This window comes from Gallus gallus, chromosome 3, assembly GCF_016699485.2.
Source record: "Gallus gallus isolate bGalGal1 chromosome 3, bGalGal1.mat.broiler.GRCg7b, whole genome shotgun sequence".
In the NCBI taxonomy this organism is placed as follows: Eukaryota; Metazoa; Chordata; class Aves; order Galliformes; family Phasianidae; genus Gallus; species Gallus gallus.
The window spans coordinates 71,792,154-71,806,849 of record NC_052534.1 but is presented as its reverse complement, the minus strand read 5'-3'; positions in this window follow the sequence as shown (position 1 = coordinate 71,806,849).

Below are 14,696 nucleotides of genomic sequence, written 5' to 3'. Positions count from 1 at the left end.
TATTTACAGTAAGGTAAGAGACAATCTGACATTTACTGAACTTGGTTTATTCATCTAACAGCTAAGAGATACCTACTAGGACTTTAGTTTTTGAGATAAGCTACAGTATAGGATTAGCCAGTTGCTTTCAGCATCTCGTGCTTCTTTATGCTGTCTGTTGCTGGATTTTATTCTTAGTGCTGGAACTATTCCTAAGCAAACTTCCAAAATTATTTGCCTATTGGAATTCAGTGTGAAATTTCCTGTTGTTTCTATTCAAAATCAGCTGAAAACCAGTTTTTGCAGGTTAGGAGAATTTACTTGATTAGCTGACTTTGAATTTTATGTAAAGGATTTCATTTTGATTCAAGAATTTCTTACATTATGTATGTTTTAGTGGCATTTAATGCTTAAGTTTTACTGCTGCTTCCCACCCGTCATGTGTCTGGAATATTTCCAGGACTTGCAATGCAAAGCACTGTTCAATCCCGTCTGGCTGCTTCCACCTGAAGGTGGTCGTGCACTGGGGACTGATTCTGGGAGCAAAGGCACTTCTGCACTGTTTTTGAACAGAAGCCAGATATTTCACAGTTAAATTCTGAACTTGAATTTGACACTTCAAAGATAGAAGATTTTTATAGTTGTGATGATTTCATCCAACAAATTAACTATGTCAGGTGTATACTAGACTTAAAATATTTAGGTTTATTTCAGTATGCTTGGATTTCAGCCTGAACTATGCACCTAGTTCCGGAGCTGGGATTTGCCCTCAAGATTTATCACCTGCTAAAGGTAACATTAAGTTTCCATCATTACGTACATCTGAAAAAACACTCAGATTTTTGGCCAACTCAACATACTTTCTGACTGTATAATAAATCTCGAAGTACACGTTCTTTATTTACCTTTCCCTGTTTCTTTAAGAAAATGTTAGCAGAGGAAAACATATACTAAATTGGTCTATATCTTGCAGTATGTGAGCAGATGACATAGATGTCCAAGGATGTGATAGGGATCAGCTCACACACTTTTCAGCTGAGCATATGTGTAAAAACAAAAACAAACCTTACTTTTTTTTCTTAGAAAGCACCACGTATTTCAGGCAGTTAGGCAGTAACAGATGTTGGAGACTCAGTAGGAAGCTAGATGTATGCTGGGATGTCACTCAACTCCCCTTAACAAGCTGCTGTGTTGGAGAACCAGTCTCCATATAGTCTCTGCTTAGTGTCTCAGAAATAAGATGACACTAAAATTACCAGCTTCCCATGAATACCAAGCCTCTCTTTTGAAGAATATACAACTCAGGGTTGTGAGGGGAGGAGGGGTGTGTGTATATATAACTTTGCCTGCAGAGGTATTGCATGGGAGAAGGACTGCCTTTGTTGTAATTTAAGTAATCTTAATTTCGAATTGTGGCAGTACTACATTAGTTGTAGAAGAATTTCACTGAGAACTATTATGAAATATGATCGCCCCACAGTTCTGATTGACACAGCTTCAGGTAACACGCTGTGCCATGTCAATAAAAATCTACCTAGCATTAAATAAGTGCATTTGAAGATGGATATTCTCCGCATTGGAGAAGCTGGTACAAGCATATTAATTCATTCTAAAGCAAGAGAAAGCTATATCACTTAGATCTGATGCAGGAGTAGAGGAGCAGTTACAACAAAGTACTGTACCAATTACAGAAACTGCAAATACATTATTAAACTAATCTGGAAGACATGGTATATGCCATGCCAAAGAAAGGATACATGTGGCAAGAACAAATCTTATTGTCAGTACAAAAGATGCTTTCATGCCTATTATGGAAATGAGCAAGGTCACACCTGGCCACATCAAAGTAGCCTGAAGAGTATAATTGACAGATATTTACCCTGCTTCTAGAGACTGAGCTCAGTGACACAGGGGAACTCAGAGGCATCCAAGTGCTGAGGGTCATACAAGGACTTTGAGAATCTGAGAGAGATGCAAGACTCTGGAAACCTGAGCATTGTATTTTCCAATTTTCTTTCAGTGGTTTCAATTGTGTGGACCTGTTTTTGCCACTGGGGAGTCTGGGATATGTTTTTTTGAACAGCTTAGCTTTGATTCTACTGTGGTATTTTCCTGTTATTCAAATAAACATTGATTTATAGAAGGCACATTTGGAAGTTAAGGATGTTTTGGGGAATGTTTACCACGGTCTCAACCGTAGGACAAGGGAAACAAACTTCTAACCTTAGGCTAAAGGCAGAAGAGAGTACCGACAGCACCTGACCTGGGGCATTTTGTCACAGAGGTACTGAACGTGTAGCCAGAAGGCTGACTGAAGGCAGCAACATGCAAGAGGAAGGCCAGTGGATCTCAAGGAAGGACAAGTCCTTGTGATTGTCAGTCAAAAACCTCTTCCCTCAGTAATCATGAAGGTATCAGCAGTCCTGGCATAGGATGATGGAGGAAGCCATGATGAATTCATCTGGATGAGAGACTGTAACTTGCAAAGCTGAAATATTTGTGCCTTATTTTTTCTTTACCCCCACAGTTGCCAATATTTTAAAGAACATTTCCAAAAGCAACAGGGAGTGGGTGTCAGAGAGTTGTATTTGCTTTATAGTCAGCTTTACATATAACAAATGAGCATTCCATTTCTCCTGGGAAATAAGTAAATTGTATTGAAATTGAAACAGTGGCAGGAAAGGAGTAAGTGGTTTGACTTGAACCACAGAGGAGATTACAAGAGAACAGAGATTAAAATGCAGAAACCCTTACATCATGCCAGAGCTTTGTGTGCTGCACCTCCTTGTCTGCCTGCATGGAATTACTTCTCCTTTCTCCTGGAGCAAACCAAGCTGCTGCTGGAAAAATGGAACTTATGAGTAAATCACAAAACAGCACAGTACCATATTTATGACCCAGGAGATAGGTTTTGTGTTTGTAGTTTGTTTTGCTTTAGTTTATTTATATTTACTGCTAAATTTTTCTTCATACAAATTGTTTTCTTAGAACCATATTTGTGTCTTTCCATTTCTACACTCAGATCATATTTTTCCACTCATCAGGTGAAAAAAGAAGACAACCAAAATCCCTACCCATTTCCCATTATTATCTCCTGATTAATTGTAGGTGATGCAATGTCTGAAGTTACCTATTACTACATTGATGCAGTTTACACCAAGATGGAATGGTCGTACAATTATTGTGCACTTATTTAGAAAATATTTCTTCCAATTTATTATTGATTGACATTCACTGAATTCTTTTTCATTTGTGAACGCTTTATTGTGCTTTATCAAGCTGTAGCATGTTCCATAAAATCATATTGACTAAAGAATGAGAAGGATGTCAAAAGATTCTTGAACAAAATGTTTCCTCTAGATTTGACTAGGTATGATAACTGAATTCTAGATAGCAGTTTTCATGCCTTTTAAAAGATAACTGAATTTATTAAATGCTGATATTTGTGAAAAACTCTAATGAAACTCTTCATGTTTTACAGGATGTTTTCTTTATGCAGACAAAGGCCACGGGGAAATTAAGGATAAATGTAAGGAGTTTCAGTATTTTTTGTTAGTAATATTTACTTAGTATTGTAAAAAAAATAGTGAACAAAAGAATTAATTTTATTAAATTGTCATTTTTAAACTAACTTTTTTGTTTTTGAGTTCATTTGTCAAACTCAGTGAATGATTTAGGCACTGAGGAAATCAGACTCTTTTAATGTAGCATTTTAAAATAAACAATTTTCACAAATTATTGCTAAAACCCTCTACCTTTATGCATAATCTGTGAGAGCAGATTTGTAGATCATGATTAGCCTCTGTAATGTCATTATTGCAAACATAAGTGTTCAACTTTGTTCTCAAAACTAAAGTAGTTTAAAGTGTGATATTATGTGATAATGCCATATAGCTATAGATTATGGTATTCCAAAAAGTATATATATATTTTAAAAATCATGCTAATTTTTGCTTTTCAGAGCCATTGAATGTCCCATTCATTCTTTTATTCTGAAGGGTAAATAAAGTTCCTTATTTACCTTCTCTCTACCATTCAGAATTTGCTGCGAGTTTAATCTGTTCCCAGCCACTGAGAGTCAGATTCTGGCATTTTTTTTTTTTCACACAGTCTTTGAATCCCTTTTCATTGTAAAGCCTTGAATTTCTCCTCCCGCGCCCTGGATTCCTTTCTTGTGATGCACTTTGCCCAACAATAGTTGAGTCTAAGAACAATTATTCCCTTGAGGATGTAAATTGATTTATGAAATGGGATAGGAATGAAAACTAACAGCAAAATGATATAAAACACATCATCATTATTATTATTGTTACTATTATTTTACCATCTTCCCTGTTATTTTCTTTCTTTGCACTGATGCATACATTTCCTTTCTGCATTTTAAATAAGGCTTCTTCAGGCTTTATTTTAAGTGATTACAGCTTGTTTAGAGTGTAAGAAAGTAGATATTGTAATCCATGATCTTGGAGATCTTCAGAAAATATCCCATATCATTTAAGTAAGTGGAAACATGAGCCAACAATTAACCCCATAATCCATCAGAAACTAATGCTTCTGGACTATTAAATGGTTGATGCTTTCTGTCTTCAGCTCCTTCCTTAGTGGATGAACTGGCATTTGTTGAATGTAGTGCTTGTTCAACATGGTTTGTGCAAGCTCCTTGAGAGGTGAGACCAAACTGGCTAATGATGGACCTTGATGGCCATCCCAGGAGGCTAGTCCCTCCTGTGTGGAGTTGGACACAGAGATCCTTATGTATCCCTTCCAACTCAGCATATTCTGGGATTCTATGATTCTTTGATTCTATGATTCACATCAAAGGGCATTAGCACCTCCTGCCCTTGGTACATAAATGCTGCCTAGCCAGTGCAGTACTTGCATCCAGCAACAATTAGTCTAATTGCCAATGGCTCATCTGCATTCTTAATGCCCTATTTAACCACAGTTATTCAAAGAAAGCCAAGTGAAAGTTCCATAGAAGTGCTCGTGCTTCATTCCTTTAACAAAAAATGGAAACTATTACGTAGGAATCATCTAATTCAGAAGAACTGAATTAATATTCTAGTAACACTTGAAGCAGTTTAACACCTCTCCAAAACAGTTTTGCAAGGGTGTTTTTTTTTTTGTTTTTTTTTTTGAAAAACACAATAGGTTTCATAAAGTCCCACACCTAAGAAATACATGGAAGTTTTCACACATTGCAGGGGGAAATTAGAATCCTCTTGGTGTCTAGGATTAAGGTGAGCGTCTCTCCTGTTCGTTAAATGATAGCTCTGTGCATCTTGCAATGGACATAGGTAAGAATAGCTGTACAGTCACCTCTGCTTTTATTTTGATTCTTAACATTAAAGACAGAACTGGTTTATTCTGTAGAAATAAGAGGGAATGTTAGAAAAGGCTAAATATCATCATAAACCAAAACATTATGATACCAGAAACCCTTAGGAGCAGCACTAATGCTTTTAAATGAAGGTTTTATTTGTCTCTGAGCGGCAAAAGGAAGTCACTAATGAGATGTCATTTACATTCTAACACCTGTTAAATGGCACTTTTTTCTTTCCCCAAAGAGAGAGATGTTTATGAATATTTGCAGTTTTCTGAGTGTATCTACAAGAATTATATTTTCATAAACAGCGCTGTATATTTTTTCTGTATGTACTTGAGTTACATCAGAAAAATATAAGATAATATCAGCAGCTTTTTGTTGTTGTTGTTGTTTATTAGATTTATTTGTCACTGTTATACAAATCTAACATGGATTTTCTAACTTAGAAAGAAATTTCATTAATCAGAATGTAACACAATTGCGTACTTAAGATGTGATTTGCAACAGTCACAGTGCAAGAATGGTATGTAATTATACCTCAATTTAAATGAAAATTAAAAGCTTATGTTGTAGGAGGGTACATGTGTTGAATATATTGCTTTACAATGCAAGTCCTCCAATAGAGATCACCTGAAAAGCAAGTTTCATTTGGTTGTTGGAGAATTGATGCACGCTATGACTTTTAAGATTTGACTTACATTGCGACTGACCAGAGAGAAAGATGAGAAATTATGGGAAAGTAAATGATCCATAACAATACGAGTCGATACACTTCTGTTAGATAAATATAATGCAAGTTTCTTTCAATAATTTCTGAAGTAGTTTGGTGTATAAATTAACCCATTCAGTTAATATAAAAAGGCAGAATCCACAGAGATCTGTGCTGGAAGTAGGTTTTGCAGAGGAATTTGAAGCAGGAATTAAATTAGCATTAGAACTAGAACTAGAACTAGAACTAGAATCAGACATGTGAATATTAGGGAGACAGTGCACCACGTGCTACAAACAACTGTAGTAGGTGTCTCTGCAGACTATGGCTCTCACTCATTAAGCATGGGATCCACTTGGGGGTTTCTCTGCTTCCCTTTCAGCACCCCAGTGCCCACAGTTTACATCTCTGTTGCTTGTCTTCTAGCTGTGGCTCCTCAGGAACCACATGCAACTGGATGGCACATCTGGGATCTTGTGAAAGGGAACGAGAAGTACCCCAGCTCTGAGCACAGCCTCCAAGGGAGGGTCTTTCCACAGAACCAATGCCATATCATCAGTTTGGATTCCCTGCCAAGATAAAAGGCAGCATGACCCCAGCATGTAGCAAAGTGTGGCAGAAGGGGACTGTGCAACTGGTGGTTTCCTTATCTGAGATACCTGAGTTTGGAGAGGTGCGGTGCCGTTTTTGAGGTCAAATGCCAGAGCCAAGAAGGTAGGGAAACAATATATGAATCTTCTGAATCTTAATTGGGTGCTTCAGCCATGATTTGTAAAGATGGGAGGCAGTGGTAACCGCCACAGTGAACCATCATGAACTGTGTGTTTCCATCACAGGAATTTTTCACTGGGTCAGTGCAGTCCCTCTTGAGAGCAGGCCAGCTCAGAAGCCACCAGTGGAAGTGAGCTGACAGAGTTTGATGTGAAAATCACGTGTTGAGGAGGGAGGCTGTGAATTAAGCTCTGAGTCTTCTAAAGCAGTCACTGAAATTACAGGACTTAGGCTTTTTAAGCTTCTTTTCCACTGCATAGTGCTGAGATTTAAAATGCTGAGGTTCTGCAACACTGTAAGCATTATTCATGTCACTAGGTCCTAAGCAGAGGTTTGGCTTTTTGGGAAGATTTTAGTACCCATGTGCCTATCACAGATGTTTCTTGGGGTTCAGCTTTCCTTGAGAAAGGCCCAGATAAGTTGGCAGCATCTCTTTCAGTGTGCTAGATATGTGACAAAAGGAAGCAGCAAATGCAAGTTAGAGTCAAAGTAATAACAAGACTTAGAATGAAGGTAAGAACAAGTCCTTGTGGGCTAACTCTGCTTAAGCTGAGCCTTCAGGAAGAGAAGAAATATTTTTCAGATGTGAATGGATCTTTCTGAGAAATAATCTGAAGTTTTGGTTCATGAACCATCTTCCCTCATATAATTCCAAGTTCTAACATTATTGCCTCTCTCCCTCCACACCTACAACTCATTTTCTGTAATTCATGTTAGTCTCGGATGTTCTGCTCAGGGAGCAGAGGGATGGTTTTGTTTTAAATTTACAGCAGATCTAAATTTCCTTGTAAGTTAAGGACAGCCTGGTTTCCTCTTTCTTACCTTATGTCTAGAAACATTATTTAGAAAAGTTTGCAGTCTGCAGAACATAAGCTTAATCAGGCTGCTCTGTAATTACTTTGTGGCTTTATTCATACTGGATGATATATAACTTGCACAGTGCTAAAAGAAATAAATATATTCATTTCCTATCCAGTTCCCACCTTGCATTATAAAAGCCAAATATCCATCCTGTAAATAGAGATGAATCAGCAATTCATATAATATCTATTCATCATACATATTTCACAAGGAGGATATTGTGGTGGCTGGGAAGTTCTTACGAAAATAATATGGAAATCCGGAACTTGATGTGGAGTGTCAGAGAGCTTCTTACTATTATTTACCTTATCAGCTTTTGCTTTCTGAAATCAATGGAAGGGCATCAAGTTCAGCTAATCCATATTTCTGAGTATGAAATTGAATTTATAGTCTGTAGTATGTTGACTACCGCTTGCATTTAAGGCATAATTGATTTTTATTGAAAAGCCAGCAGGCACATCAAAAATTTCCACAAACCACAAGGATGTTAAATTTTACCCTGTTTAGATAATACTGTTGCTTTATTTATCCTTTAAAATCAAGCTTTTATATTTATATCAGCAAATGTTGTGGAAGTGTGACTGATGCCTTGTGAAACCGTCAGTTCATAGTTCTGTTAAATTCTACAGTTTAACTCCTCAGAAATAAGCAACTTTTATATTCCTAAGGTTGGTTTGTTTCAAGAATAAATGGAATAATAAATCTGCACAAAAGGAACTATTTCACGTCATGTAGCAAAGTTATTTTTCTTCATTCCAATAGATAGCTTGTACAATTACTTTTTCTGTCATTTTCTTTTCCTTCATCTTGCCCACTGTTTATTTCTATATCAGTATTTTAAACATAGTAGTATACTTTTATATCTGCATTTTAATTGACTACAGATAGCAGACTAACTAATCCATGTAAACAGATAGCAGACTAACTAATCCATGTAAAAATGTTAATTCCTGCACATTTATTTCATTTCCTTGAGACACGAACACTATCTATTAAGATAGAACAGATTTAGGTATCAACAACGCTTCGTGACAGGTTTCTCCCCAAGAAATTAGGTGGTTAAACAGATTTCACTTTGCTTCCCTCACTTGGGTTGTCCTTATTTTGGTGCACTTCCCTTGACATTTCTTGCCGCATATGTGGTTTTGATGAGAATTTTTGGAACCAAAGAAAGGAGCCAAAGAAAGAAAACACAGATAATACACTACAGTAAATAACATAGTGGGGAATTTTAAAAAAGCGGGTAACAATATATATGTGTGACAAAAAAGTGTTCAAAACTATCAAATGTACAGACACATAGCATTTAAAGAGATTATACATCAGGTTTTTAGTATAAAAGGGCTGAGAATAAATTGTCTACCTTTTGCAAAAAGTGTAGGTGTTTTCAAATGTGTGTGTAACAGGTGCAGGTACAAACCCAATTAATAGATTACAAGATTTGTGCCTTTTCCTCTCTACTATCACATTCAAACTTCACCACAAACTGCCTCAAATATTCATTTTTCTTTTGTTTGTTTTTCTCCTTGTTGTCCATAGAAATTTGCACATTCTTACAGTATCACAGAATTGCAGGGGTTGGAAGGGAGCTCAAGAGATCAAGTCCAACCCCCCTGCTAAAGCAGGTACCCTACAGTACGTTACACAGGTAGGCGTACAGATGGATCTTAAATATCTACGTAGAAGGAGACTCCACAACCTCTCTGAGCAGCCTGTTCCTGTGCTCTGTCACCCTTATCATAAAGATCTTCAGCTATGTTACTAAATAGCAGAAGCCAAACTCAGACATGGTAGTTGTGCTCAACCACATGACCCTAATAGATAGCTTACTGCCTGACCCTCCTTGAACTGCTTCAGCTTACTCCAATAGAAAATAAAATATTTTGGGCAATAACTCGTTCTGAAAACTACACCCTAAATGTAGTAAGGACCAGGAAACCTCAGTTTTGGTTCCTGTTATTCTCTACGGTTTGTTCCACAATCTCAGAAACACTAAACTTCTTCCCACTTCTTAAAGTATGTCCCATGACTTGCAAAATACACACATGAGATATACATGAGATGAAAATACCACTGATGGGCAGCAACACAACCCTCACATTATTTCAAATACTGTGAACTCAAAAAAATTCACCCATATAGAATATTTTTATTTCTTGGCACTGGAAGACCCACTTGAGGCAGAGAGGAGCCCCAACACCACATGCAGAGCAGTGGAAGTATGCCTACAAGTCATCCCTATAGCAATCCAGATCTGAGCAGTGGGGATATAAGTCTGTGACTGTCACATGGCTAAACCACACTGCTTATTTGGCAGATTTAGAGTGCAGGGTGAGAGATTTTGTACCTGCTTTGACAGCTGAAAGCATAACTTATCTCTTTACTGTATACTTTTCTATCTATGTGAATACAGATAACACCCTATTGTTTTAACACCATTCCATACCACTCGTTACTTCTGCTGTTTAAGTGCAGAGGAACAGTTTGGGGACCAAGATACAGCTACAATAGATGCCAGACACAGAATGAAAAGACTGATCTCTACCAAAAATCAAGTACAATGATACAGGAGGAAACTACAGACTCAAAGAAATACTGAGAATGGAAGCTTTATCACTTTAGACTGTGATGCTAAAGTGTATTTTTCAGGATAGTTTCGAAGGCTTCATACAGTAAACACTGTTAAAGGAATGCATGCTATTGAATATAGGCTTCAGTTCATTGGCCTGGACTCATTTTGCCTAGTTTTAAACTTCCAAATGAAACATTTTTTTTCTTTTTTTTCCCAAAGAGAGATGATTCTTTTTAAAGATGTTGACCATGTTATTCATTATCCTGTCATTTTTTCTCTTCAGCTCTTCTGAAAAAGACCATTGTTGCATACATGCCTAAATACAAGTGTGCTTCTATTTGATTAAAAAAAAGAAAGACAAAATCTTTATGATAACTGCAAATTTTGAGCCAGCTTTAGAAGTCTTGCAATTTAGGATTGTCATGTTAAAAAAGAAACAAAAAAAAAAAAGCAAACGCAATTTACCACATATGTAGTACCAGTTCTGTGAGGGATGAAAGATCAGTTTGTCTGTCTATCTCTAATGATTCATCCCCTATGTCTAAGAGTCTCATCTTTCAAGTTCGCATACATATTTAGAAAAAGTATGCAAATTTACAGGAAAATTCCCTGGAGTATTGTATGGACAAATCTTGCCATTAATGGACTCATAATGTCTATTCTCATATGAAAGATATAAAGGATATTGTTCACAAGTATTGAAATGGGAACAATTCCATTACAAATACATGTAGTATGCTGAAACTAAGCACAGACTGCATTAATGTATGACTACAATGTAAATTTATCATTGTAACAATTTTGTATGAAAGGAAGATTTTATTTGCATTCACATTTGCTGCAAAGATCTGAAAATTACTTACACAATGAATTCCGGACCATAATTAGAGGACATTTTCTGTTTTTAAAGAATTTTCTGTTTTTAAAGAATTAGAAAGCTGTTGATTACAAAATATAATGGTATCAGTGAAGATGTGAGTATTTAAGTGTGCACTGGAGAGCGGCAGATACTAGAGAGCTGGTACTGAAGCAAATGATCTTTTCCTCCATCAGATCATTCACTTATTTATAGTCTTCCCCTTAGAACTCTAATCACCTAAAGGATCATTCTTAAATGCTACCCTGCTCTCCATAGCTGATTTGTCTACTGCATACAGAATCACTAATACAAAGATAACGTCTTGGTTATTTTACTTTCTGATTTTGAATGCATAGGTCTTTGTATGGATAATTTCGTGTATTTATCAATTAGAATTCAGAGTCAGATTTTAATTTATCATGAGAGTTTGAGCTGAAATGAGATTTTCCACTGAAAACTTGACAATTAGGATTTTATGTTTGTTTGTTCCTAAAGCCCCTGTAATGCTGCCTTTCTTAAAAAACAAAATAGTACGTATTAATTTTGCTGAAAAAATATTAATTAAAGACAGACCAGATCTTTCTTCATTATACTGTTTACACATGGTCGTAGTCATACATACTTATATGTTTGATTTTCACTATGAAATAGCATATACTAACTTCACACAAATTTTCAGTTATAAGCAAAGATCTTTCTATATTAAATAACTGACTTTTGAAGACCGCCTAGGACATAATTTCCTCAGATTAGTTTGAGGAATATCTATAGTTCAGTCTTTGCAAAAATAGCTGAGTAGTCATGCAGAGAGCTGTTTACTGTTTTTCAGTGGTTTCCAAGAGAGAAAGAAAACAGTGGAGGTCTCCAGGACTTCTAACTAAATCACTATCTGTGAAAGACAAATACAGAATTCCCACTCCAACTAATTACTACTTTTATTAATTTTCTACTGGAAGTCCAGTCCTATCTTCATAACACATTTTGGCATAATGTTTACAAAGCTCTTATTCTCTCATCTGTTTATTCATATATAACTATGTTATTTTAAAATATTTGCTAAAGTGGATATTCTTGAACTAAGAAAGAAATAAAAGACTTCAAATTCTTTTGAATGTAAGGTTACATTGCATTTGATATTGCACCAAATTTACAAATACATTAATGTGACTTTTATACACCTCCAAAGCTATGAGGTAACCTTAAAAGTTCTTGACTAACACAGAGTAATGTAGGAACTCTTGCAGGAGGGTAGAGGGAAATTGCCTCCTCTATAGTCTCACCATTCTTCAGTGGGAGCCACACGGGACTTACAACTTCATTGATTTTCCCACGCTTAGACCTCCAAACATGAAAATAAATGATATTTTTTTGTCCTCTGTATTGGTTTTATTTTCTCAAATACTTCTTACCAATATTACCTCTCATTCCATCTGTCCTAAAGGCTTATGTGCTGCCTCCTCTATTCTTCCACTTTTAAAAAGAAAATTCTTCTCTCTCTGGGACCTACCAATGATGATGTACGATAAAGTGGAATAGGAGCAACACCTGTAAAAGAGGCTGTTCCATGTAATTTTTTTCTGTTAAGAGACTGTGTACTGTTAATCTATACATGCCATGCACAACCTTTCTAGAGCCAGAATGTCTTTTATTAGGTTGCAACCTTATGGATTTACCTGTTCTCAGCCAAGAGAAGAGATCTGTGTAAACAGAATATGCAAAACCAACGTTTTCAAGATTTCGTCAATATAGTCAATAAAAAAGCACGTCTTTATTCCTAAGGAAAAGAGGAAATGTAAGGAAGCTATGATGCAAACAGTAAAAATAAAAGTTGAATGCTGTATGACATATTTTTGTTCTTTTCTCCACTTTAACCACTTTGCTTAAGTAAGACCATGAAAGTACAATACTAAAAAGGTCCTTCAATCCTTCAACAAACAAGCTTTTTCTACCACAGAATTACTTAAAATGAAGCCTTCTTGTGAAGCTAATCCCCCGACAGATAAGACTGTGAATTCCCCCCTCCCCTTCCTACATGCTCACAGATGGGTTGCAACAGAAAGATGACAAATGAGCTGTGTTTGGCTGGATTAATGGGTATTATCATGTTAATGGATGTTTGTGGTGCAGTTTGGGAGGTTCATGTGGTTTTCAAAAAGTGTTGGTGTTCTGGGTAGCTGAAGCCTGTATGTGTGTGTATGCATTATTAGCTGACTTTTTAATGCATATTGTAAATTTTGGTCTCCTTAATGGGTCACAGCTAAACTGGTTGTGGAAGTGTTGGCCTTCTGCTCAGATCTTTCATCATGTCATCAAGCATGACATGCAAAATACAAGTACTTGAGACTTGTTTTTCCACAGGCTGTGGGCTTGCAAGTGCCTCATAATCCTAGGTCTAGTTTCTTGCAATCGCTTTTAAAACCTGACGTACTGATCAGGAGTTTACCCTGAGTAACTACTGCACTATACTACTGCGTCAGGGGTATCAGGTCTAATCTGATGGCAAATTTGATGCAAGATTACAGACAACCAGGGTAATTCCTGCCATGCTCATGAACCAAAGCTGCTAACCTGGTTTGGTTTGGGCAGAATAGGTTGTGTGGACAGGACACAGGAGTCCTGTACCAGATGAGGCAGCCCATGAGGAAAGCTTTCCACCAAAGTCCTCAATGTGGAAAAATACACTGTTCCAAGTACTAGGCGCTGTCAAAAAATGTAAAATCAGACAGAATTAAAGATTTTGCTCTGGATTTTGAAAGATGCTTTTTTTTTTTCTTTTCCATTGAAACTTTCTTATTCTATAAAAGACACCAATCTTTAAACATTCTTGTTTGCTCTCATTTTATTCTGCCCAGAAGGCTTGTTTTCCTCTTACTTTCAGCATTGTTTTTATAGTCTATAGCTTGAGCTGATAGGCTTCTTTCATACTAGCTATATATAAAGGAATACATATGTCAGACACTTGTGTGTAAACTTCAGCTTAAAAACCTAAATGCTCATTTGAATACTAAAATGCATAATTTGCATGCAGTATTGAGGGAGCTGTTCATATGAATGTTGTGTTGACACTCAGTTTTTCTCTAAAATGAGAAGGTATTTGAAGTCTGTAATTGCCAAGTTATATAGTAAAAGAAATAATAGAATCTTTATAAATTAATACATTAATTGATTCAGAAACTATGTGTTTGGGCTGTACGGTAAAGTAAGAATGAAGACAATAGTCTGTTTAGTCCAATTTGTAAGATTTTTGTGCTTTTCTTCTAAAATTTGGGAAATCAAATTTTCCTTCCAGAATAGAATATTTTTAGGATTAAGACAGTGAAAGAGATCTGTAATCAGTACCAGAGGGGATTTTAATGTACTGAAACAGTGCTTGCCATTTATTTGGTACTGCTCCACCATCCACTGTAGAATAATTCCTTCATGTCTTTTCTTCCTTTATAAATTCACCAAGTGTATGTGGACCTCACAGATGCAGCTTTAATTGAAAGTAATGTCAGAAACACTGTTTTGATCTGTTTCCTTTCTTTTGACATTCTCTGTTTTTGGAATGTGTTGAGTCTGTACGACCATTCTCTGTTCAGAAATTCATCTGGAAATTTACATATTTTAAAGGCTTCTT